This window comes from Taudactylus pleione, unplaced genomic scaffold (assembly GCF_031769625.1).
Source record: "Taudactylus pleione unplaced genomic scaffold, aTauple2 ptg000421l, whole genome shotgun sequence".
NCBI classification, from domain to species: Eukaryota; Metazoa; Chordata; class Amphibia; order Anura; family Myobatrachidae; genus Taudactylus; species Taudactylus pleione.
The window spans coordinates 4,826,707-4,851,426 of NW_028284823.1; the positions used below are offsets into that span (position 1 = coordinate 4,826,707).

Consider the following 24,720-nt stretch of genomic DNA (forward strand, 5'->3'; position numbering starts at 1 on the left):
TTTATTATTTGTACTCATATCTGCGTGTGCATGTTTTCCTGTCTGTTCTATTTATTATTGGTACTCATATCTGCGTCTGCATGTTTCCCCTCTTTTTCTGAATTTTTAATTCTACTGCTATTTTTTTGGTTTTATTTTTTATTAATTTTTTTTTTTTTGTTTGTTTGCCCGGATTTGTCCATAAACTAAACGCAATTTATTTGACATATTTTAGGGGGACAGCCAAGACTCCGCCGTCAACGTCGGCGTTCCCGCCCACTCTCCCCAACCCCCAGCCAACACTCCACCCCAAATCTTTCCCCTATTCCCCACTCCTCCCCATCCTTCCCAGACCCTCTCCCGGAAATGTCGGGCCTCCTTCCCCTCCGTCCCACTTCCCCCTCTCCTCCACCCACCCCTCTTCCAATTACCCCCTCCCCGGAGTCCTGCATAACTCCGCCCCATTCTTTGGGGAATGACGGATCCTCGGAGGAGGATCATGGAGGTTTGGCCGGAGCTCCCGATTTGTTTCCCGGTATGTTTTTTTTTTTTTTTTTTTAAAGCACAAACTGTTTGTATGTAATCATGTGTCGTGCCTTTCTTCGTGTTTTTGTGGCTTAACTTTTGTTGATTGTGAAGGTTTGCCTTTACCTCTTCCTGGTGATTTAAGCATACACATATCATACCTGTGGGAATTTGTACCTAGGCCTTGTATTTTTGCCAGCCCACCCTTTTTATTTATGTTTTTGGGTTTAGGAGTGATTTGGTATTTTTTTAATGTTTTTCTGTGGAGTCCCTATTGTTGTATTAACCCACACACTTTTCTCACCCACAGAGGAACAGAGGCGTCGGCAAGAGGTGGCGGATGTTGTGGGGCAGATGCGCCACCATGTAATCGGCCTTCTGGTGGCCCTTGACCGGCTGTCTGGCCTCCTTCGGCATTAGATTTTTTTTTTTTGTTCTATTTTCCAATTAAATTTATTAAGACAAATATACGTTGTGGCTCATTTTTAAAAACCAAAACCAAGATAGTTTAGCCTGACATAAGTTCCTGCAAGGATTTCCCTTTTTTAAAAGTTAGATTGTGTTTTGTCTTTGTATGTCAAACAGACACCAGAAACACATAACAGTAACAATGTCATTTCCCTTTTTGGGTGTAGTGTCAATTTCAGATTTCTACATTTTCCAGGTTCCTACTTGGTGCGCAAGTTGCTTAGGCCAATCTTACAAATCCCAAGGTTGGGCCAGGCTTCCTTTTGGTGTGGATTGGGAAGCTGAAAACATATTTCAGTTTTGCTCAACTGGCGTCAGTACTGGTTTACCCCTTAGTCAAATGTAACTTGTGTTAACCTGGTTACACTTGCTGTTAACGTACCAAAAAACGAAGACCATTTCACTCTTCAAACATTTATTGACAACATAACAGAGAAAACAAAGTGGTCACTCCCAAAAAAAATACACAGTGATAAATTCTAATACAACACATACCAAGAAATAATTAAATAAAAACACAAAATCAAGAACTGGTTGACGAAGGACCATGCCAACATGATTCCACAAACATGGCGTTGCGATATGGGTTCAAGAATATATGCCCAAAAGGACCAGATCCAGGTTTGGTAAGGGTAGCAGGAAGTAGTGAGCGTTGGAGTGCCAAAGATTATGTGAACAAACAGAAGATGGTGAGAAAATTAAAAATAAATTAGATGTTCGCCAAAAAACACAAACACATTAGGTATAAACACTGGAGTTTTGTTCAAACTTACCTAAAAAATCTGGCCACCACATCATCGCGTATGGCCCCCCCACATACTGACCTTCGACCAACCTCGGGGGGGCCATCCTCAGGTAAGGCATCCTCTGGCTGCATTGGGACACCACTCCTTATGGCAATGTTGTGAAATATCCCACACAGGACCACAATTTTCGACACCATATCCGGCACATACATGAGCTCGCCACCAGAGCGGTGGAGGCATCTGAATCGGCCTTTTAAAAGGCCGATACAGCGCTCCACCACTTGCCTGGTGGCTGTAAGTGCGGAATTATACGCACTTTGTGGCCCTGGTGTGGGAGCCAAATAAGGAGTGAGCAGCCAGGACATGCAAGGGTATCCACTGTCTCCTGTGAACAAAAATAGACCACATCAGGAACACTGTGTATCAAGCTTAACATTGTTATGTACTAAAGGTCTCCACTTACCCAGAAGCCACGCATCACCAGCTTGTAGGTTGGTTAATTTCTGCCATATCCCTGATTGCCGGATGACGAAGGAGTCATGAGCACTTCTGGGTAATTTAGCATTCAGGGACAGGATCTGGAGGGAGGCATCACATACCACCATTACATTCAGGGAGTGATAGTGTTTCCTGTTTCTAAATATTGCCTCCAGCCGTGCTGGAGGCTGAAGTGGTATGTGAGTACCATCCACAACCCCTATGATGTGTGGGAAGCCAGCTATTTGGTAAAAATTGGCCTTGGCCACACTAAGGGCACCCATATCCAAAGGCATTTTAATAAAATGATGGAGGTGCTTGAAAAGTGCCTCCATCACTGCCCTCAGGATCCGGGAAAAGGAGGATTGGGAGATGCCCGCCACTATTCCCACCGTTGTTTGAAACGATCCTGAGGCACAGAAATGTAACACCGCCATAAATTGCGTCAGTGGTGGTATTGCTGTTGGACTGTCAATTTGCCGCTCAAGATCACTTTCTATTAATGAGAGAGTGTCTATGATGATTTTGGGAGGTAGACGGTAGCGTCTTAAAACCTCATCATCGGGCATTCCAAAAAGGGTGACACGTGTTCGAAATATCTGGGGCCTTGCATGCCTACGATGCCTACGCCTGGGACGAGTTTGAGGTTGGTAGTCTTCCGGGAGCAGGGCCAGAACAATTCGCCCCAGATCTACCTGAAATTCAAAGTTTACAATGTAAGGCTTTTGACCCACCCCAAAAGTAAGAAAAAACAACTTAGCTTTCTGATACCATCCATAGCTGCTTACATGCCGGGGTATTGTCATGATACGTATAAACTGTAAAAAAGGCAACAATGAGACTTCAAAAATTTAGAGGGTGTTTTTTTTGTTTAAAAATTGTTGCAAGCCAACACAGAAAATAGCGGAAAAACACATTTGGCCATCGATGAAAACTACATTGCACACCGTACGTCAAATAGGGTTCAAATGGACCCAAAAAATGGAAAAGGGAAAAGCAAAACTGGATTATATGATGAATAAGCCGTCAAAAATGCGGTAATTAATTCGCAAATGCAAGTCACTACACCAACAGTCAAAAATGCTGTTATTAATTCGCAAATGCAAGTCACTACACCAACAGTCAAAAATGCGGTAATTAATTCGCAAATGCAAGTCACTACACCAACAGTCAAAAATGCGGTAATTAATTCGCAAATGCAAGTCACTACACCAACAGTCAAAAATGCGGTAATTAATTCGCAAATGCAAGTCACTACACCAACAGTCAAAAATGCGGTAATTAATTCGCAAATGCAAGTCACTACACCAACAGTCAAAAATGCGGTAATTAATTCGCAAATGCAAGTCACTACACCAACAGTCAAAAATGCGGTAATTAATTCGCAAATGCAAGACAAAAAATGGACTTACCCAACTCGAATATATAAGATTTCCACAAAAAACTTCTTTGGGTCCGAAAACAAAAAAAAACTAAAAAAGATGAAATGAGTGTTAAACAAATTAACGAACCACAAAACAGAAGAATACACCAATTGGCCACAAATTTGAATGCACAAAACTTACCAAATCAGGAAAGGATGTTGAAAAAATGAAAAAAATGCGAACGGAAAAACCAAAGAAATGTAGCAAAAACAAACAAACAAACAACTCTGCAAAATCCTCCAAACGCAACCAACCAAATCCAAACCACTTAACCGACAACACTCCAACAACCCCACCTCGAATCCACACACACCAAGCCATAAATAGTGTTTATTTTCCCGCACAAATTAAGGATGAATCATAGGGACGCACAATCAATGATGCGGCCGCAAACTAAGGACGCATGTATAAATACGTCACGAAATCACATAGAATTTCTGGATGATTTCATGCTGGAAGCAGAGACATGGCTTCAAACCAGGGAAACAATGGTCAAAATTGCGGCGGTAAGGCCTTCATGCATTTTGTGTCAATGATTCTTTTAAAACATAATATTGTGCAAGTTGTGAAGTGGCTAAATCTGCATATTTACCCAAATAGGTGAGGAGGATGACATGGAAGAGACTGCTGGCCCCAGTCAACCCGCCAAAGCTGGCAAAAAAAAAAGGCAGCCACATTTCACAAGCAAGGAGATGGAGGTTTTGATCCAGAAGTGCGTTGACATCCTGCCCCAGGCAGCCAGGAATATGAGCCAAAGCCAGAAGTGGAGAATGTGGGAGGAGGTCGCCGTTGCTGTCAATAGGGTGGGTGATTATGTCCGTCTAGCCCGGGATGTCAAACGGCGGTAAGTAAACACTTTCCCATCCTATAAACAAACCCCATTGTAAAAAAAAGGATAATGGTTCCAAATTCATTCCACAGATGGGCAGACTTCAAATATCGTCTCAAACAAAAACTTGCCGACAGGGCTAGGCATGCAAGGGGGACAGGTGGGGGTCCCACCCCTGTGTCATTGGAGTTGACAGACTTAGAAGAGATGGCACAGGGGTGTGTGCAGGCTGTGGAGGTGTTTGGCGTGTCCAACATGGATACGGACATGCCAGACTTTGCGGCTCCTCATGTTGGCCAAGGTAAGTCTTGTGATGTCACCAACTCAGAAATGCTATTGTGCCAATATGTAGATTCTAATGTGAGTCTTTTCTCCAATTTCCTAACAGAGACAGAGGCGGATGAGTCTGCTCCAGAGGGGAGCCTTGGCCGCAGAATTTCTGCTGACTCTGCAGGGGAGGAACCAGTACATCCGGCTGAGGACCCTGCAGAAGCCAGTCCAGGGCGTGCCCCCTCGCAGGCAGTGGGCCTCCTCACAGAACTCAATTTTAAATCGGATTGCCATACGGAGATTCTGCAGAGGATGGACGCCAGTCTGATACGGGTGGCTGAGGCCCTGGAGCAAAATGCTGCGGCCAACGTGACCATTGGTCAGGCCCTGGCGGAAAATACCAGGGCCAACATCCGCATCGCCGATGCCCTGGAGCAACTCGTTCGCCAGCACATGGTGGAGCCGACCTCCCTTCCTGCCGGAACATCCGGATCCTCCACCTCTGGCACAACATCAGGCAATCCTCCAAATGTGCCTAGCCCTGTGCCTAGTCCAGAGGCCACAACATCTGCCTCTGGACAGGCCAGCCCGATGGCATCCCGGACCCGGTCTGGCGCCCACCCTCACCCAGCCAAACGGGCGAGAAAACGGTGACAGCAATGGCGACTTTTCCCACACTCCTTCTGTGCTTGGCTCATATTCCTTTCTGGTCAAAACTTCCCTCTCCTTTCTTGTGAAATGTTTTTAAATTTTGTATTTACGCTTATGTTAGTAGTTATGTTATATTTTTTTTGGGATCAAATATCTTGGCCACAAAAAAAGGCAATACAATATTAGTCCAATTTGTTTGTGTGTAAACAATAAATTAAAAACAAAACACTGACATTGTATTGTGACATTATTGTACAAATGGGTTACATTTAATCCTGGCCTTAAACGCAAAAACTGACCCTCTTTAAAAAAAAAAAAGGCCTCTTTAAGGAACGTTTAAAAAATCACATAGCGATGCAAAATCCACAGTAAACCAAAAAAAAGGGGAGCTAATTAAAAGATGATGACATTATTGTTACAATAGGCCATAACCACCAAATTGTGGCCAAAATAAAACCCCAAAAATGTACGCTAATTGATTGTGTAATCATGACATTAGCAGCTCTGATTTCCACCTGCGTACGCTTTTGTGCTATCCCAATAAACTGCTTTCCAAACACATACCAAGCCGGATTTCAATCCAACACTAATTACTTTACTGACCAGCCGCGATTAATCGCTGCACCATCGTGGAGTCCCGGGACGGAGGAGAAGGCCATCGCCAATGTGGTCGAGTAATCCTGACCCTAAGCTGTGCGAGCATTTTGAAGGGAAAGCGGATGTTCCAGTGACGTATGAGACGGTCCGAACACATTTGACGTTCGCATCTGCTAATGTATGTACGCCCCAAAAACGCCTCGCCACACCTGCGTTTTTTCATCTCCACCCCCGTCAACACCCAAAAACGCCCTGTTCTGTCAATCACATTTGGCATGTCACTTCCTGTACGCTATTTTAGGAACGAGAGAAAAAAAGCTCGCAATCTGCCGTACGCACATGCGCAGTGTAACACCGACGCATGCGCGGTTAGTCAACATCGGAACGCAACGAGCGTACTGTTGTTAACGTGCGGCTCTGAATGAGGGCCCTTGTCCTGTAATTATTTTTTATTTGATGGTAAGATCTATATTCAACGTACGGGATGCACTATGGGTTCTTGTGTAGCTCCCAGTTATGCTAACATTTATATGTTTGGAGTGGAGGAGGATTTTTTCTTTGCGGATCCTGATATTGCACAATACATCGCAAGTTATTCTCGATACATAGACGATATCTTTCTACTGTGGTCTGGATCTCAAGAATGCTTCATCCAATTGATGATGGAATTAAACAACAAAGAACACCCGATCAAATTTACTTTTGATTGTAGCTATGAATCAGTTAATTTTTTAGATGTCACCATCTCCCAAACTGAACAGCATGAATTAACCACGACGATGTTCTTTAAACCTACGGATCGCAATACCATCTTGCAAGCTGGGAGCCATCATCCCCTACCTTTGAAATCAGGACTGCCGTACTCACAGTTCTTAAGAATTTGGAGGATTTGTAGTGATCAAATTGATGCTATTAATCAAATTGATATGATGTCCCGTAAGTTCTTAAAATGGGGATATCATTACAGAACTTTAAATAAAGCTAAACTTAAGGTATTATCATTACCTAGATCAAAGGCACTGATGCAAAGAGAGCCGCATTCCAATACTGATAGAATTGTCTGGACTCAACAATTTACTACAGACAGTGTACAATTGATGCGTACAGCTAGAAATATCTGGCCTATTGTATCGTGTGATCCCAAACTTCCAGCCTTATTAGGGAGCTCTATTCTTCCATCTTTTAAGAGAGGTAGAAATATCAAAGATATAGTGGTACATAATGATATTACTTTACGTGGTCAACCAGCACCTAAACATTTTCTGTCCCATCAAGCAGGCAACTATAAGTGCTTAGGGTGTATTACCTGTAGCTTCCTAGAGACAGGTAATTTTTTTACTCATCCCAGATCCGGGAAAAAATTCTTTATTAAATACCCCCTAACATGTTCCAGTCGCTATGTTGTCTACTACATTAGATGCCCTTGCGGCATTTTCTATGTAGGTAAGACATCTAGACAAATGAAGGAAAGAATGGCCCTCCATCGCTCAAGCATCAGGGCGGCGATTGAAGGTAAAGGCTCAGATCAGCCTGTGGCCAAACATTTTCGAGATTCACAACACAGTGTCTCCACTATCAAGTATAAAATGATAGACTGGGTTCCCCCTAACCATTTAGGTGGAGATCGTGATCGCAGGCTACTCCAGAAAGAAGCTTATTGGATATTCACATTGCAAACTGTACATCCTGGTGGCCTTAACGAAATACTCTCACTAAATTGTTTCCTGTAATTATTCAATGTTGCTCTTTTGGTACAGGAACTGATTGTGTTGCAATTTAGGTCCGTTGCATTTTATAGGTTCTTCTTTTTGAGGATACGCCTGTGTTATTTACAGCTTAGTAGCCCATATAGATCTAGTTAATATTGTTAGCCATTATTTGGACCTATTCCATTACTGTCCTTTTGTATTACATATGCGTTATAGTATTATAGTTGTACTTTGACACTTACATATAGATCCGCCTTAGAGTCTAGATCTATGTACTGTACTTTTATGCTATCTATTCGTTGCCATTACTCCTACAGAGCCTCAGTCTATTATGACATAATTATGTATTTCTCCGCTTCTATTTGGTCACCTAGGTGATGGGTCATGTCAATGCCACGCCCCCAGTGAGTCACCGACCGCCGGCGCACAGGGTGCCCATGACGTCATCGGGACTCCGACGGGCTAGCGTGGGATGAGCACGGGTGTGTCACAGATAAACGGTATGTATATATGATATGTGTTTTATGTATTTTGTTTGATATAGTCTTGATAAAAGAGCTATTAGGCTCTGAAATGTTGACTTACTTGGAGAGTCTTTGTTGATTTATTATTGAGTCCAGGAGTGCCATCTGCCTTTTTTGCATTGTATATATAAATATAAATATATCCACAGTTCTGCCGGCACTCTGAACAATGTTATGTCAACGTGATCATGTGCCAGAATCAGAGATCATACACCTTTAAAGACATGAACCGCACTAGGGCACATATATATATATAGTATAATGCTTTGTATTGCAAAATCAAAGCATTATACTATATATTTGTGTCCTAGTGCCATTTATGTCTTTGGAGGTATATATATATATACTGTATATAAAAAAGTCAATGTCAGCCGGCACTCCACAGAGTACACGATTATACTTGCCCTGTTGCCATCCGAGGTATGGTGACCTGAGGTATAGGAACAGCGGCACTCACAGGACTATCAATAAATTATTTTGGACACAGCAGTGTAGTATATTATATGAAGGATGTAGCCAGCACCATAGTAAACCAGTCTTTATCACTCAATTTAGCAGAAATCAGTCGTATTTGACACTCCCAATGGATATATTGGGTGTCAGCTCAACCCTAAGTAAAAAATAGGCAAAAGTAAGTGCCCTATATAAATAAATTGCAAGACAAAAAATAGGGTGATAGCAACCTCTGGTGTCCCAAGCCCGTACAATTATGACTGAGCACTGTGTTAAAATATACCATCAGTTTTATTTAGTAAAATCAAATCAGGCAAAAATTATTCCATAAAATATCACAGTAAACATAGGCTAGAAATATATATATATATATAAATATATATATACATATATATATATATATATATATACTCTACTTCAAGGTTAGCACTCAGACACAATAGGTACAACATGGGGTTGATCCTCAGTATTCACCCCAATAGGGGCTCCACAGTAATAGTTGTAAATAAAAAGAGTGCACTCACCAGAGCTTACAAAAGAAGAAGAAAAGTTTTATTCACATCAATCCATATCCATATAATGTTTCAGTCTACTATGAGACCTTCCTCAGATCCAGACAGCAAGCCACCAAGAAATAAACAATCACCTCTATGACTTTGCCCCCTTTAAATACCAGCCAGTCACCCCAATTAGTGAACCTTATTTGAAACCACCGGAAGTGACATCAGAACAAAGGCTCACCCTAAAGATCCAATAAACAGCCTGTACCCTACCAATACTATATGTATCATAGTACCTAATCTACGCTGTTCATATTCCTCCTGCAGGAGCCATCGGAGTGGTGAGTAATCAAAACAACAAAAGCGGAAGTGCATGCCGTGGTACTTCCAGTTTACATATCAGCACGATCAGCATAACCTCGGCCGTTACCATGGTAGGTATACAATCGGGAAGCCAGCTGCTGGAATCATGACAGGCGGCTTCCCGACTGCTTTATCCCAACGTGGGATAAATGACCGGCGTCTATATCTAGACGCCTGTCATTTCCCTGATGCTGGGAGACCGGCGCCCGGCATCCCGATCGAAGGGATGCCGGGTGCTGCGAGCGGACAGCCATGGAGGGTTAGGTTTAGGGCACCCGGGGGGGACATAGGGTTAGGTACCCCCTCGGGAGGGATAGGGCTAGGCTAGGGGGAGGGAGGGTTAGGGTTAGGCACCCCCGGGGGGGAATTAGGGTTAGGCACCCCCCCAGGGGACTTAGGTTTAGGCAGCGGGGATGAGGGGGTTTAGGGTTAGGCACTTAGAGGGGGGATTAGGGTTAGGCACTTGGGGGGAGGTTAGGGATAGGCACCGCTAAGGAGGGTTAGGGTTAGGGGGTTAGGTTGGGTTAGTTTATACTTACCTTAGTGATGATCATAATTTCCAGTGCTGTCGGGCTTCCGCTGCCGGGAACTCTGCTTTTGTCGGCAAGGTGCTGCCGGGAATCGAACCGGTGGTATTTCGTATTGATTCCCCATGGTAACCCAGGGCAGGATGTGCTCATCACGGAGCCCTGCGTGGTCTCCTTGGAAACCAAAGGCAACAACAAAGCAATAAGACAAACACACTAACAGTGAAATATTAATAACAAGACCCATTAGACACACCCCAGAGGCATACCTAAGATTACATGGAAAAGCAATGACTACCCGGGTCAGGATCCACCAGGGTAATAACTGACTGGTACACAAGGGACATAATTAAACACGTGTTCTCATCACCAAACATAAGAAGGTCTTACAGGTTAAGGCACAACACAAATAAAAAAAACTATAAATAATAGCACGCTCTGAATGAGGGCCACCCTCCATAATTATGGAGCATCCTCCTGGACGCTTGTATAGCTGTGGGTCACCACCCACAGCCTATACGAGCGTGCAGTTTGATGGCCGTGATGGTCTTGACCATCGCGACCATCGCCACTGCGTGCCGGAGCCTGCGGTTGAGTTTTTCAACTGCAAGGCCCGGAGTGATTTTGGCTCTATCAGAGCCAAAATCACTCCCACTGACATCACTAGTGATGTCAGTGGGCCGGCTTCTGACGGTAGGCGTTCCCTTGGGAACGCCCTCGTCAGGGAGGCACGCCCCCGGCACACCCACCAAAGGGGGCGTGCTGTCAATCAACATCGACAGCACGCCCCCTTTGATCAGACACAACGAGCGAAGGAAAGTCCTTCGCTCGTCGCGTCTGCCGCATGCACACAATGGAGCTCCCGCCGTCGTGCGCATGCGCAGTGCACAACATCGACCCACTTGCAGTGGACAGCCGCTTGCGAGTGGGTCTGAATCAGGCCCTAAGTCCCATTACAAATAGAGAGAGGTCCAGTTAATATGCCTTTTTAAATGGTATTATCAGTATATTATATGTCATAGCCTAATAGGCTTTTCATTTATCTTGTTGTTATTTCTTGCCATCAGCGTTATTGGAGACCTTTTGGAGCCTGATCAACTCCTCATATGTCTCTTTTTTACTGTGTTATTCTTAATTAGATATTGTGAAATGTGTTATGTAATTTAGCGGAGGCCCAATTTGTGTTCTCCTATATGTGTATGCATAGTACTAATTCGTACTGTGTAATTTAGACTATTAAACTGGTTATTGACAGATTATGCGGTTGTGTTGTTCTTTGTCCCAACAGTAACATCAGAGTGCAGTACATAAACTTTATTTTTAATTTTTCTTTAGTGAGGTTGGCAATCACCTCTATACGTACTGCTGCATTGATTTTGAGTCTCTGACTGGTTAGCGCTAAGGGTTTTTTCTGTGTCTTGCTGCTACTACACTGAGGGCCTGATGCAGACCCGCTCACGAGCGGATGCTCGCAAGCGGGTCGATGGTAGCCGAATGCGCATGTGCACGACGGAGGGAGCTCCGTCGTGCGCATGCGCGAGACCCGGCGAGCGACGAGGAATTCGTCGCTCGGGGTCTCGCACCAAAGGGGATGTGCTGTCAATGGTGAGTGACAGCACGCCCCCTTTGGTGGGCGTGCCGGGGGCGTGGCTGCCAGACGGAGGTGTTCCCATGGGAATGCCTACCGTCTGATTCCAGCCCCACTGACATCACTAGTGATGTCAGTGGGAGTGATTTTGGCTCTGATAGAGCCAAAATCACTCCAGGGCTTGCAGGCACCGAGACCCTACCGCAGGGTCTTGTCGCAAGCCCGATGGTCGCGATGGTCTAGACCATCGCGACCATCATCATGGATGCTCGCATAGCTGTGGGTGGTAACCCACAGCTATATGAGCATCCAAGAGGCCGCTCCATTTTTAGGGAGGAGGGCCCTGATTCAGAGCGAGCGCTCTGGTCAGAGCGTTCAGCTCTGAATCAGGCCCTGATTGCTTTATGTTATGCTTCAAACTTTTTTTTTACGTAAATTAGCACTGCATTGGTTCTCTAGAAAATAGCTGAATATATATTGAAAATATACCTAGTTGTCTGATTACCTGCAAACATTTATACTGATTGAGGTTTATAAAGTGAATATTTAGCATGTGTTCTGTGGTAAGAATCATATACAGTAAAAAAAATATTATTTAGTGTACATAGTATGGAAAATGCACATTCAGTTTCTATACTTTTGCAATATATGGAGGTACATGGTAATATTTAATGTAGACTCCTGTATCACATTCACTATATTTTAGAAAATGTCCACAATCACTAAGCCAGATAAAATTATCTTGTGCAGCACCTGAAGCAGTTTCCACTCCCCATGTCCACACCTAACTGTAGCCACCATTCTCTACTTTGCTTATTTAAAAATGAAACTTTAAGGTTTAAAAGGCTGAACAGCATAATAGGACACTCAGCTTGGATAATAATACAGGTCTCCAATACAAATAGTGTTGACATTCTCAAAACAACTGAAATGAGCATGACACATCCCAAAAAGCTGCCTGCAGGATACATTGGTACTTGCAGATCAATATCACCTGGAGAGCCATAGACTACCAACCATTGTTCTACAATTCAGAAACTGACAGTATGGTCATTACTTTGAAGGATGTTCTTGCAATTGCCAATATCAACTTTTAGTTCATTCACCCTTCCCCTCTAACTGGCAGAAGCTCACAAAGAGAATACAAAGAATATATATTTTATTTAGCTTTGATGAATAAGGGTAGCATTGGAAAAATAGAGTATATATATATGTGCACAAATCTCAGTTACAATCTACTCTCAATTTAGAAAAGTCATTCACTTCCAAGATAAAATTTTCACAAATTAATTAGAAGCGCAACATGATGAAGTCTTAACCGTGCGCCTTTTAGATACTTTCTCAATCATTCAAATAGATCATGATAATTCAATAATTTCAGACAGTTGATGACAGCAGTACTCTAATTAAATATCTCAACAGGAGCTAGCATTAACACTACATAAAATGCTTACATTATAAATCTATATTGTTTATATTCAAGAAAAATAAAGAACAGAATGTAATATATTTCCAAGGATTCCTATATCTAACCTTTATTTTATCTACATCTACAATATTATTTACAACTTAGAAAAAATCACTAAATGTATAATTATGGAGGTGAATAATTTTAACAGTAAAGGGACCAAATCTAAAGTTACACTTACAATGTACAGGGGCTCATTTAAAGACATACACATTTACATACTGTACTGTACCAGTTCACCAAAAATGTGTATAGAGTAAAGTTTATTTTAGATTCCTAACAACAAGAAATGGGGGACAGGGAAGGGATGGTAGCAAGGAAGAATAAGAAGGACATCATGAGATAGTGGCAACAAGATCAGACAAAGATCCATATAAAGATGCTCCTATGGGTGGGGTATCTTTTCTTGATAATTCAAAGATACTGTATGTAGTGATCATGATGACTGATAGCAGTACTATTTATCTGCTTCTAAAGTGCTGGTTATATTTTGACATTATATTCTATAGCATATATGACCACTACATTATATTACTATATGGTGTACAATTGCGTAATGTGACTAGCACTCATAGATAGCTGTTGGAGGTGTTCTGTCCACCATATTTAAATGGTGTTAACAGATTGACCAACCAGAAGCCACAAACTGCATGATATCACAGAGATTGCTGCTTCTCTTTGGTCTTCCTGCTCAAAAATCATCCTTAGCCTCTGTTATTGACTGTGTGACAAACAGTGGAGCTCTAAGAAGAACAATGGCTGGAGCAGCCTCAACAATTTCAGTGTATGGCTCATGACTATAGTGAATGTTTCACCATATCTAGAAATTATGCTGAATATCTACCTTTGTAACTGCTGCTGACATCTCTATAAGACGACTGATGTTATCTTTTCCTCTTATAGTACAAGCTTCTTGTTCAACAACTGCAAGAGACATAGAAGAATCTGTTGCCGAGTAAGTCTTTGCTGCAATCATGTTTTATCAAATTGAAATAAATTAGATAAACAATTTAGAAAGTATTTATGTTATGAATGTTACCTTCTGGAAATTCATAAACTACATTGATATTTGCATTCCTTAGTGTCCAATGTCCCTCTGGGTGCCTTGAGAATGGAAAATCTATTTGGGGAACTGATGTCTACACCGATGTAAGATAAATCTGTACTTTGCTTTTTATAGAGCAACTTGTTTTAGCAACGGCAAACAAAATGCAGAATAAAATATAAATGATATTGAGTTTATTGGTGTCTTTAGGATTCTTCCATTTGCTGAGCAGCGATCCATGCTGGACTACTAACCAATGATGTGGGACAAGTGACAGTGAGGAAGATTCAGGGCCAGACCAGTTATAGTGGATCCAAAAGAAATGGAATCACAGCCAATAACTATGGAATTTGGCCTGGGTCATTTATATTTCTCATAGCACCAAATTCAGCAAGTATTACTCTACCAAATGACAGTGAGACACACACTATGGGCTCTGCAACATACTGCACACAGTAAATTGCACTGATGTATAGTAATTATGAGAAATTATTCTATAAAACATCAATCCAATCAGCATCAGTTATCATTAATTGTAACATGGCTATAATCATTTCTTCATTATTATTGGCAGATCTTTTTTGATGATTATAATCAGGAGCAACATATTGTATTAGTTCAAATTTTTGATGAGGATTCCTTTAGCAGCACAGTTCTGTATTTTAGATCTATTTGGTTGTTGCAAATGAATGTGAATACACAGCAGCTTTGATTTAAACCAACTGAGTTATACACCAGTTCAATGCCAGAGGGTCAATTTATCCATTAGGAATTGACAGGAAGTGGTGGGCTCCCCCACTTCCCCTCTTGATGAGCCCCATCCCAGCTTTTGTCTAGCACTACTCCCCATACCCTGTGCTTGTGCAGTAGGATGCAGCCTCTGCCCTGTTCCTTAGCTCTGCTCTCAATTCTCATTCCATGTGGGTCTTCTGGGGTATGCACATGTGCTAGTCCACTGCAAGGTTATTGTCCTACACACCTGGTCTACCTCCTGTATTTCCTTTTGTTTGTATAGTCAAGCCCCCTACTCTTCAGTCTTTTACCTTCTTTTAGCATGCCTTGTGCCTCCTTCCCATAATTCCCCATCAGTGTGGCTTCTACCCTTATTTTGCCCTACATGCTTGGCTTCTGATGCCTTCAACATTCTATCGGCCTATGCCATCCACTTTTAACTACTATGTCTCTAGCCAGGCATAATCCAGGGCTGCTTCTGCTGCACATCAACACCATCGTAGGGCATTATTTTTCTCTTATTTCTTCTGACTGCATATTTCTCGGTGCCATGTGTTCAGGTTGTGATGGATGACGATTTGTCTGTTGCAGGTGGTCCTGATTCAACTGAAGGTGGTCTGGATGGTGGTTCAGGATTACCAGGTCCTCAAGTAATTTAATCTGTTCGTCCTTCAGCTAAATAGTTGCTTGGTCATTCTAGTGCAGGTGAGCATGCGTCTAATTGTAATTTTGATTATCATTTGTACTGTAGCAATGGCAGAATTCTAAAGCACAGGATCACCACTGTAAATTACAGGTATATTGGGACTTCATGCACTATTTTAAGGACTAGCATAGTAGTCAGCAAAAGCAAGTGGTTGTCACAGTGAGTAGCATTGTATGAACATCATCATTGAACATGAAGTTTGCTCTAAAGTTAGGGAGTGCATTCAAGTATGTTATTTTGTCCAAATGTTCAGAAGAGGACAAATAGGGATTTGAGGTAGCAAAGGGGGTTAGGAGAGGAGGCTTTTCACAATTATTTTAATTGGTTAGACCGAATGCTTGTTTTTGACATTTGCTACTTGGTAGTAAGACCTTCAGAACATTTAATTTTCTGAAGGTTATACCTAATGCACAATGATTTGTTTCACAGCCTCATAGCACTGAAGTCCTGGGTTCAATTCCTGCCAAGTTTCAGTGTGTGGAGCTTGTATGTTCTCCCCATGTTTGCATGGGTTTCCTACCAAACTCTAAAAACATACTGGTAGGTCAATTGGCTTCCAACAAAAACTTATCCCAAATGTATGTGTGTGTGTATGTGGTAGGGAACATAGATTGTAAGCTCCACTGGGGTAGGGCCTTATGTGAAGAACAAAATATTCTCTGTAAAGCCCTGTGAAATATGTGTGTTATGCTAATAACTTAATAAATACATTCACACCATGTAAGATCCCAGAACTGCCCACATAATCTTCATGGCTACCATATATAATTACATTTCCTTTCAGAGTACACATATAACCTCACAAATTGTCTTTCTTTCATATCCTTCTTATCTTTGGCCAACATTCCTGTGTGACCAGATTATACAGCCCACCAAGAAACTCTGCATTCTGGCTGGACCAAAATGCAATATATAGCACCTGTCCTTGTGTATCAATGCGTATCTCCCTATAGATTGTAAGTTTGCAAGCAGGGCCTTCCTACCTCCAATACATAAATACTGTAGTACATAAAAATAAATATATTGGAGTTTTCTTTATATGGATTGGGGTTTTTGGTCTACATAGATTATAAATGTAGTAAAACATGATGTATAGAACTGAAGACATAAATGTACCTCTGTAGCTGCTGCTGACAACTGTATATCAGGTTTCATATAATGTTTACTATTTTCTTGCAGTCCTGGCAGATTAGGACACCTCCATTTGTTGAGCATCTATCCAGTGTATGCATGAATACTGACCTGTGATAGAGGGATAGTGACAGTGGAGAAGACACCAGTTCAAAACAGTTACAAAGGATCCACAAGAAATTTAACTATTGACCTGGATATTTTTTTATTCTAGAAGCTTTGAAGATTCTTTTTTTTTTCTTAAAAGCATACCGAGTTATAGATTGTAAATTTGTGAGCAGGTTCTTTATACCACTTTGTATATCTATTTTTACCCAGTCTCGATTTATCAGTGTTTTGTTCCCATATTATTGCTGCTATAAAAATAAATGTTAATAGAAAAATAATATTTATAACAAGCCACTTCTATATCTGAAAATACTGTTCAAGAGGCTCTATATATTGTTTTACATATAGATATTTTTTTCCTTTACTGTAGCAACTACCTTATGGGAGAAGTTGGGTTAGATAGAGAAGGCATAAGACTATAAAGTACACAGTTATTACTTGAAAGATATTTCACTTACATAGGCCAAAGTAGAACCAACTTTAAATAGATATATGTAAATTTGAAAAATGAATGTAACTTATGTATTACCTGTTAATCTATTATGCATAGTTTACAAGCTGAATTTATTGTCTGTGTACTTTTATTATTTCAAAAAATATTTATCCTAATAAACAATTTAAAACTTAAAAAATAAACCATACAAATATAAAATAAGTCCAAGTATCTCATCTTTTGAAGTAAAATACTTATACTTATTTGATTTTATGCCTTATTTTTTGTTTTAGATTTACTGTTCAGAAAAATATTTTTAGAGATTTCTATTCTTGATACTGTTTTGTAAATCAATTCTATAAATATTGGTTATTATTGTCCATTGGAAAGCAAATATTATGTATTGTTTTTGATATATGGATGATAAAACTGCAAATACTCATTTGAAATTTTGAATAAAGATTTATTTTGTTGAACTCGCAATAACCAGATGGACATTGTACGTTTATGGATCATCAAACTGAAATGAGTAAAATCTGTTCTTCACTTGGTTTTGAAATGAGTAGGTTATAACTAAGTAAGTTGTTATTAGTAAATGGTTCATTGAACCCCAAATATTTCAAGTTTTATAAAGACTGTGCTGTTGATAATCTAGCAACTTTGGGGATACTACATGAGTATGCAAAATTGTGCAGACAAAACTGTAAAAGATGTATGAGCTATTCTTTGCTGTATTTGAGAAGGCTAATGAACATGAGAACATCACAGCAGACCAGAAGTTGGATTTTGTTGTTCTGTCTCTGACTGATGAGCACAATAAAGCATAATCTGTCTTAAGCAAGACAACAGAACATTTTAGCTCTTTTTATAAGTGTTTCTATTTCTAATGGGGTTTGGAGACCCACTGATTCTTTTTAGGCCCATAATGCTATCAAGTCCAAAGCATAACTTTCATATAAGAAAATATTGTCTCTTGTTGCTCTCTTATGGTTTTAAATTAACCCATATATCAAAGGATTGTGACTGGGGAAAGTATATGCCCCTTTTGAGTAAGTCAAACTTTGGTGCTTTTTCTAAACAAGAGAAATGCATCAAGTGTGTACTATTACATTGGAAGGAAAGTCCTATTAGATTCTGGTAGTTTCATGACCTATTATTATTACTACATTTTATTTATAGAACACCGCAAGTGTTCTATAGTGCCATACAGAGAGCAAAACTATAGGACAATACCGGGTAAAACAGAACAATTCAAATAGCATACAAATCTCGATACAGTCACTGATGGAATGTGTGCAAATGAAAAGTACAGCATCAGCTAAAACCTGTAGCTGTCAGTGTAGGCACAAATGTTAGGTCTAGTTCACCTGAAAAAATAAAAACAGATGACAGGAGAGCCCAAGGAGGATGTGTAGCAGGTCTGCAAGAGAAGTAAGTGATGAGAAGAGGAGGGAGGAAGGAAGGCCCTGCTCATGGAGCTTACAGTCTAAAGGGATGGGAGAAACAAACAGAATACATAAGGAGTGAGCCAGTGTAATGGGATTTAAGCTGCATGGTGACATGGTTAAGTGGAGGACAGATATGCTTTTATTAGCAGGTGAGTTTCAATGCCCGCTTGGAGCAATGCAGGCTGGGGGGTAGTCTGTTGGAATAAGAGAGATTGTTCCAAAGGTGAAGGGCTGATCAGGAGAAATCTTGACTTCTGGAGTGAGATGTGGTTACCAGAGGGGAGGAAAGGCGGCAGTCTCCAGTATGATGAACTTGATCAAAATATTAAACTCATGCACTTGTGACAAAATACATTTGCTCTTTTTTATAGTTCTTACTCTTCCAATTAGAATATTGTAATATAATGCAATAGACCAAGGCTGAAGGTGCAGCATTTTTCCTAACTCAAAGACACTTGTTACAATCTAGCAAGGCACCCCACCCCCCTTGGAACAGATGGTGCTGGCCAAATTTATGTTTGCCCCCAGATATTGAGCTGTTTATATCTGGTTCTTCTTCAAGAAAGTGGTGGTACCATTTGGCAAAAACATGTGAATTATGGAGAAAAATAGGCATTCTGTTGTTGGTACAGATGTAATATGGCAGGACTTTGTGAAGACAATAAAATCCTTGCACTCAGTGAGATTAATCTCATCTGAAAACTATAAATAGTTTGTATACCTTATAGAAAATACTTCATCCAGGAGGGATCAGGTAAGGATTAGGTCAGAAATGTAGTAGAGCCCAGGCTTCCCTTTTTCATAATTTATTTTATGTTTTTTTGGAATGTAAGAAAATCAGCAAATTTGTAACAACATTTTTGCATTTATTATGGATATTTATAATAACCTGGAAACCCACATGAAAGTAAAGTTGAAATAGTTTATTTTCTTTTATTCAGCAGTTTTGTTATAACAATGATATATTGTAATGTATCCACACACAGAATGGATAATGTGATGTTAGTTAGAGACAAATGTCAAAAGATGAAGGATAAATAGAAACATTGGCAGTATCTTTCATTGGCAAAATGGGCTGGATAACCCATATCATCAGGAGTTGTACTAGTAAATTGATAACATCCTAAAAAGAGCTGTGATGTGTTGGGACCCCTATTAATAAGGTAAATAATGCTACACAGTACCACCATTATCACATTATGTCAGTGTGTCTCCAGTATAAACATTATGCCATATAGTGTGCCCAGTATGTTACACAGTGCCTCCCAATATATCAGAGTGTCCACATTATGCCACACAATTCTCATAAGCATTAATATTATGCCACACAATGCCCCCAGTATGCCACACAATTCTGCCAATATCAATATTAGGCCCTACAGAGCCCCCCATTATGCCACTCAAAGCCTTTAGTATCAATATTATTCCCACAGTTTTCCCCAATATTCCACACAATTCCCCCAGTAATAATATTATGCCTCAAATTGCCCCCTACAGCACTATGCAAACAATGCCCCCAATATTAATATATTCAATTATTTTGCCCTTCCCTCACCCCCACCCCTTATATAATACATTTAATGATTTATTTCTCCTAATCTTTATAGTTGTACTCACTGACCTCTGCTTATTGGGTGGGCTGGTTTTGGCACAGTCCTCCTCACATTCCTTGTCAAGAAGCTATGCTCCAGCACACTGCTGACCTGTTCCTTGTCATATTCTTGGTGGATGAGACATAAAAACATGTCATCCCCAAGTGTCAGTATCATGGTGTCATCATTACCAGTGGAGTGCAGCAAGTGAGGAGGAATAAACAGTCAGTCAGGGACAAATAGGCACTGGGCCAGCTACTGGCACTCTGTATGCCCTATGCATTCAGAAGCAGCAGCACAGCAGCCCCATGACCATCGAGGAACAGGTACCACTGCATTCAGAAGCAGCACAGCAGCCCCATTACAATCCAGGAACAGGTACCACTAGGCACCTGCTCTCGGCAGACTGAACCTATGTGAGTGCTCTTTGTGTGTGAGGTACCAGGGGCAACTGCCCCTTTTGTTCTCCCATGAATCCAACCCTGATCTGGAGAATACAGTCTCCTTGTGGTAGCTTCAGAATAGACTGCCCTTTTAAGAAATCATATGTGGTAGGCAGTATACAGTCTACTTCAAGGATCAGGGACAAAGTAGGCAGTTGTAGAGAGTGTCCAAGACCTACGACCTACTGAAAAGGGAGCATGGCTCATCTGGGGAGGCATAGTCATAGCCCTTCATAAAAAATGCAAAACATATGTGTGGTGACACAAAGCTGTACAGGGGGTGCCATGGCTGCACAGGGGGTACAGCAGTTGCTGCAGCCACAGGATTGCAAGGAGGAAGGGACTTGAAGGCAGAGGGTGTCTGCACTCAGAATGAAGTCTCTCTTTATAAGTACCGACTAGGCTATTAGGCCTAGCCAGAAATAGCCCCAGATTTTCAGCCTAGGCATGGGGTACCCTGGAGGGGGACCATGTATTGGGGGGGTCTCCAACTCACCAGGGATCCCTGGACTGAGTTGACTAGTGGTCAGGGGTATTGCTTTGACCAGAGAACCCAGTGATAGAGTTTCCCTGGCTGTGGCATTACCCACCCACTAGAAAGAGCCAGGTGCTGTTTATGGAAATTACAGTGAAACCCTATGCATTTTTTTCCCTGTTTTTCCAGAACCAGGATCAGCTCAGAGCCTGGTGCTTGTTGTGCTAAGTACAGTGCAATCCTACACATTTTTCCCCTGTATTTACACAAACAGGACTGGCTGTCAAAAGTCTGGGGCTGGTTGTGCTTTTAGGGGGGGACCCCACATCAACTTTTTTTTTAAAGTAACACTTAACAAGATTTTTACACTAAGATGCATACATGCACCTCACTGATGTATGCATGCTTCTGTGTCAAATAGAACTGCTCATGCTATAATCGAATGCATAAGCCAATCAGTAGATCTGACACCAATAGATAATCTGTTCTAGAGAAAGATTTATTAGGGTGGGAGTAGAAGGTATGCTTTATATTATTGGGATTGAACAGCCTCCATGGGTCTACCACTGAGTGATGGTTTTTGATCATTAAAATATTCTCCTTCTTTTGATGACTCCTTACTTTTGTTAGGTTGGATTTATCTAGCCTTAACTTACCTACACAATTAAAATCTCCACCTATTATTTGATTTGGTGTATATCTTTTTAGTAAAAATTGTGAGATTAACAGGAAAAAATTATGATTCTGTTCATTTGGTGCATTGATGTTCAGTAACATAAATTTGTTTTTTGCAATCCTAAGGTCTGATAACTAATATCTCCCTCCTGGGTCTGCCACTTTATGGTCTATGGTATAATCAAGGTTTTTATTAAATATTATTGCAACTCCCTTACTTTTTTTGTTAGTTGAGGCAGTTACGCACTCACCTATCCAGTTGGCATTAATGCCTTTTGTGTAAGGGCCTGATTCAGAGCCTCTCGTAAGCAGTCGCTCGTTCGCTCCGAGCAATGTTTGCCCAACTGCGCATGCGTACGGATCTTAATATGCATGCGCGAACCAGTCAGTGCGGCCGAAAATCGTTTGTTCGCTAAATAGCGAATGCCTGCTAATATGAGTGACTGGAGGAGGCGTATTTGGGTGGTAACAGGGGAAGGTGCTTGAAAACGGGGAGTGCAGATCAGAATGCAGGCATGCTTAAAGGTAAAAACGGGCGTTTTATGGGTGTGCATAATTAATACAGCAGCGTCACTGACCACGTCACTGGGTTATTTTATAGCCAGAACTGCTCGCAAATTTGTGGTAGCAAAAACCAACCACAAGAATAGCAAGCATTTCATACGCTGGTCGATGTACTCGATTAATCTAATAAATAGCGGACATGACGTAGGATGCGAGCGGCCTGGGGGCGTATTTTTCCAAAAAACGACCGCAAGTTTGGTTCGCTCGTTCAGACATAGAGGCGTGAACAGAACGCAAAGAGCGAACGGTTCATTTGAATAGCCACCCCTATTTTCTGGACGAGCGAGCGCTAATTGCGTCCGGCTCTGAATCAGGCCCTTAATTCCCAATGGGTTTCCTGTAAAAACACAATATCTGATTGATATTTTTTAAATGATTAACCACCTTTTTCCTTTTGATAGGTGCCCTTCTACATTCCATGACAGAATACGGATCTTGGGCACAGGGTTCGATCTATCTGTTTCTCTTCTGTCTGACATATTGTAGCCTCCTTGATTTCTTTCCCCTTTTACTTTTACTTCCCATTCTTATTTTCCCTCTCCCTTTAAAATGTCGTTCATGCTCACATCTCATAACCCCGTTTAACACTGTATATAAAATGTTCCTCTATTTGTAGTTGACTTTGTTCTTCTTTCCTATCAGTACCTCTTTTTCCCACTTTATCCTCCTGATATCCAACTATATACAAATTTTTATTCAAGACTTTTCTTTTTTCATACCCATTTGGAGAACCAGATTAAGGTGCTAACCTAGTGCTTATCTATACCTATTAGATGCTCAACATACATTTTTGCATCTTTAACTTCCCCAAATGTATACTGTTGATAATTTTTTATTATCTTCAATTTAGCTGGGTATGCTATCATGAAGTCATTGTGGAGTAGTGAGCATAGTGGTGTAAATTCTCTTCTTTTCCTGGAAACTTGGGCTGAGAAATCATGAAATATTAAGATTTTAACACCATACAGTGTAAATGAGGGAAGTTTTCTATATGCCCTCAAGATTGCTTTCTTGTCTCTAAACTTCAGAAATCTTGCGAACACAACTCTAGGTCTCTGTATTCTCTCGGCGTTCTGGGCCTAACCTATGGGTTCTTTCGATTATTACTTCTCCTAGGGTTTCTCCCAGCATGAGGGCTTCTATTAGCTCCTTTTGTAATACCTCTATTAGTTCTTGACCTCTAACCTGCTCTAGGCTTCCTATAAATCTGAGATTATTTCAACAATGATATTTACCTCAAGTGTCTTAATTACCGAATTTAGAGATTCTTGTAATAGATCAAATTTTTGGTCAGTCATTAGCACAAACAGTTTTTCTATCATGGGCAGTAAAATAGATAATACCTCCCTTGCCACTTCTGCTGCATTTGACATATTTATAGGGTTTTCAGGCCCCGTTGCATTTAATGATTCTAGGTACACAGGTATATTTTTGGGTGAGTGCAGATCGCTCTGCCTGGGGTTTACTGTTCCCCATTTTAGTACCACCTGTTTTATCCAAGTACCTTTTCATGCTCAATTTGCTACCAAGAGTTTTGTTTCTGTAAATTCAACTATTAGCACTACCCGGCCCTTTAAATCAGTTTGTTCAACTTTATTAATTACTATCTTATCGTAAATCCTTTAAACAGACACCCATAAAGATTTAACTTTCATATAGGTCTCAACCCATTAATCTAGACAAATACTAATAGCAATATTTATCTATACAAAAGTCAAATCTTTGTTTTCCACTCTTAACAATTAGCTGGTTCCACAGACAACATCAGTCACAAAGAAAAAATAATCAGGATTCTAGATCAAGTGAATTCAGTAAACTCCTCCCTCACTGTGCAGTGCAAAGTCCATACCTAGACTTATGCACTGCCATCCTTCATTTTGGGAGGCGCCTCCATGATCTCCAATATCAATGGGGGCCATGACAATCACCGCAGCACTGCTGCATACACCAGCATAGGTGTCGCACATCAACATAGGTGCCCACTGCCTGTTGTTAGGCAGACAAGCCAATTACTTGCAAAATCACTACATGGCCCCCCAAGGATATATCATCTTCACACCACATGATTATCTTTGTACCATTATTATGATTTAGTTTGCAATTGCATTCCCCACCCAAAGCTAGGGCCTGTTTAGGAACTAGCCTGCCACCAACTACCCGCCTACTCCCTGCCCCCTGCTAGTAGATCCTCTATAAACCATGCTATTCTGTAATCTGACAGATGTACTTCATTTGCCATGTATAGTGATTTCATTGAAGCCACTATTCAT

The 24,720-nt window shown here is 41.0% G+C and overlaps 1 pseudogene; it reads left to right on the forward strand.

Annotated features, from left to right (window-relative positions):
• Positions 1 to 24,720, forward strand: part of LOC148506209 (uncharacterized) — a 167,200-nt pseudogene that overhangs the window by 84,863 nt on the left and 57,617 nt on the right.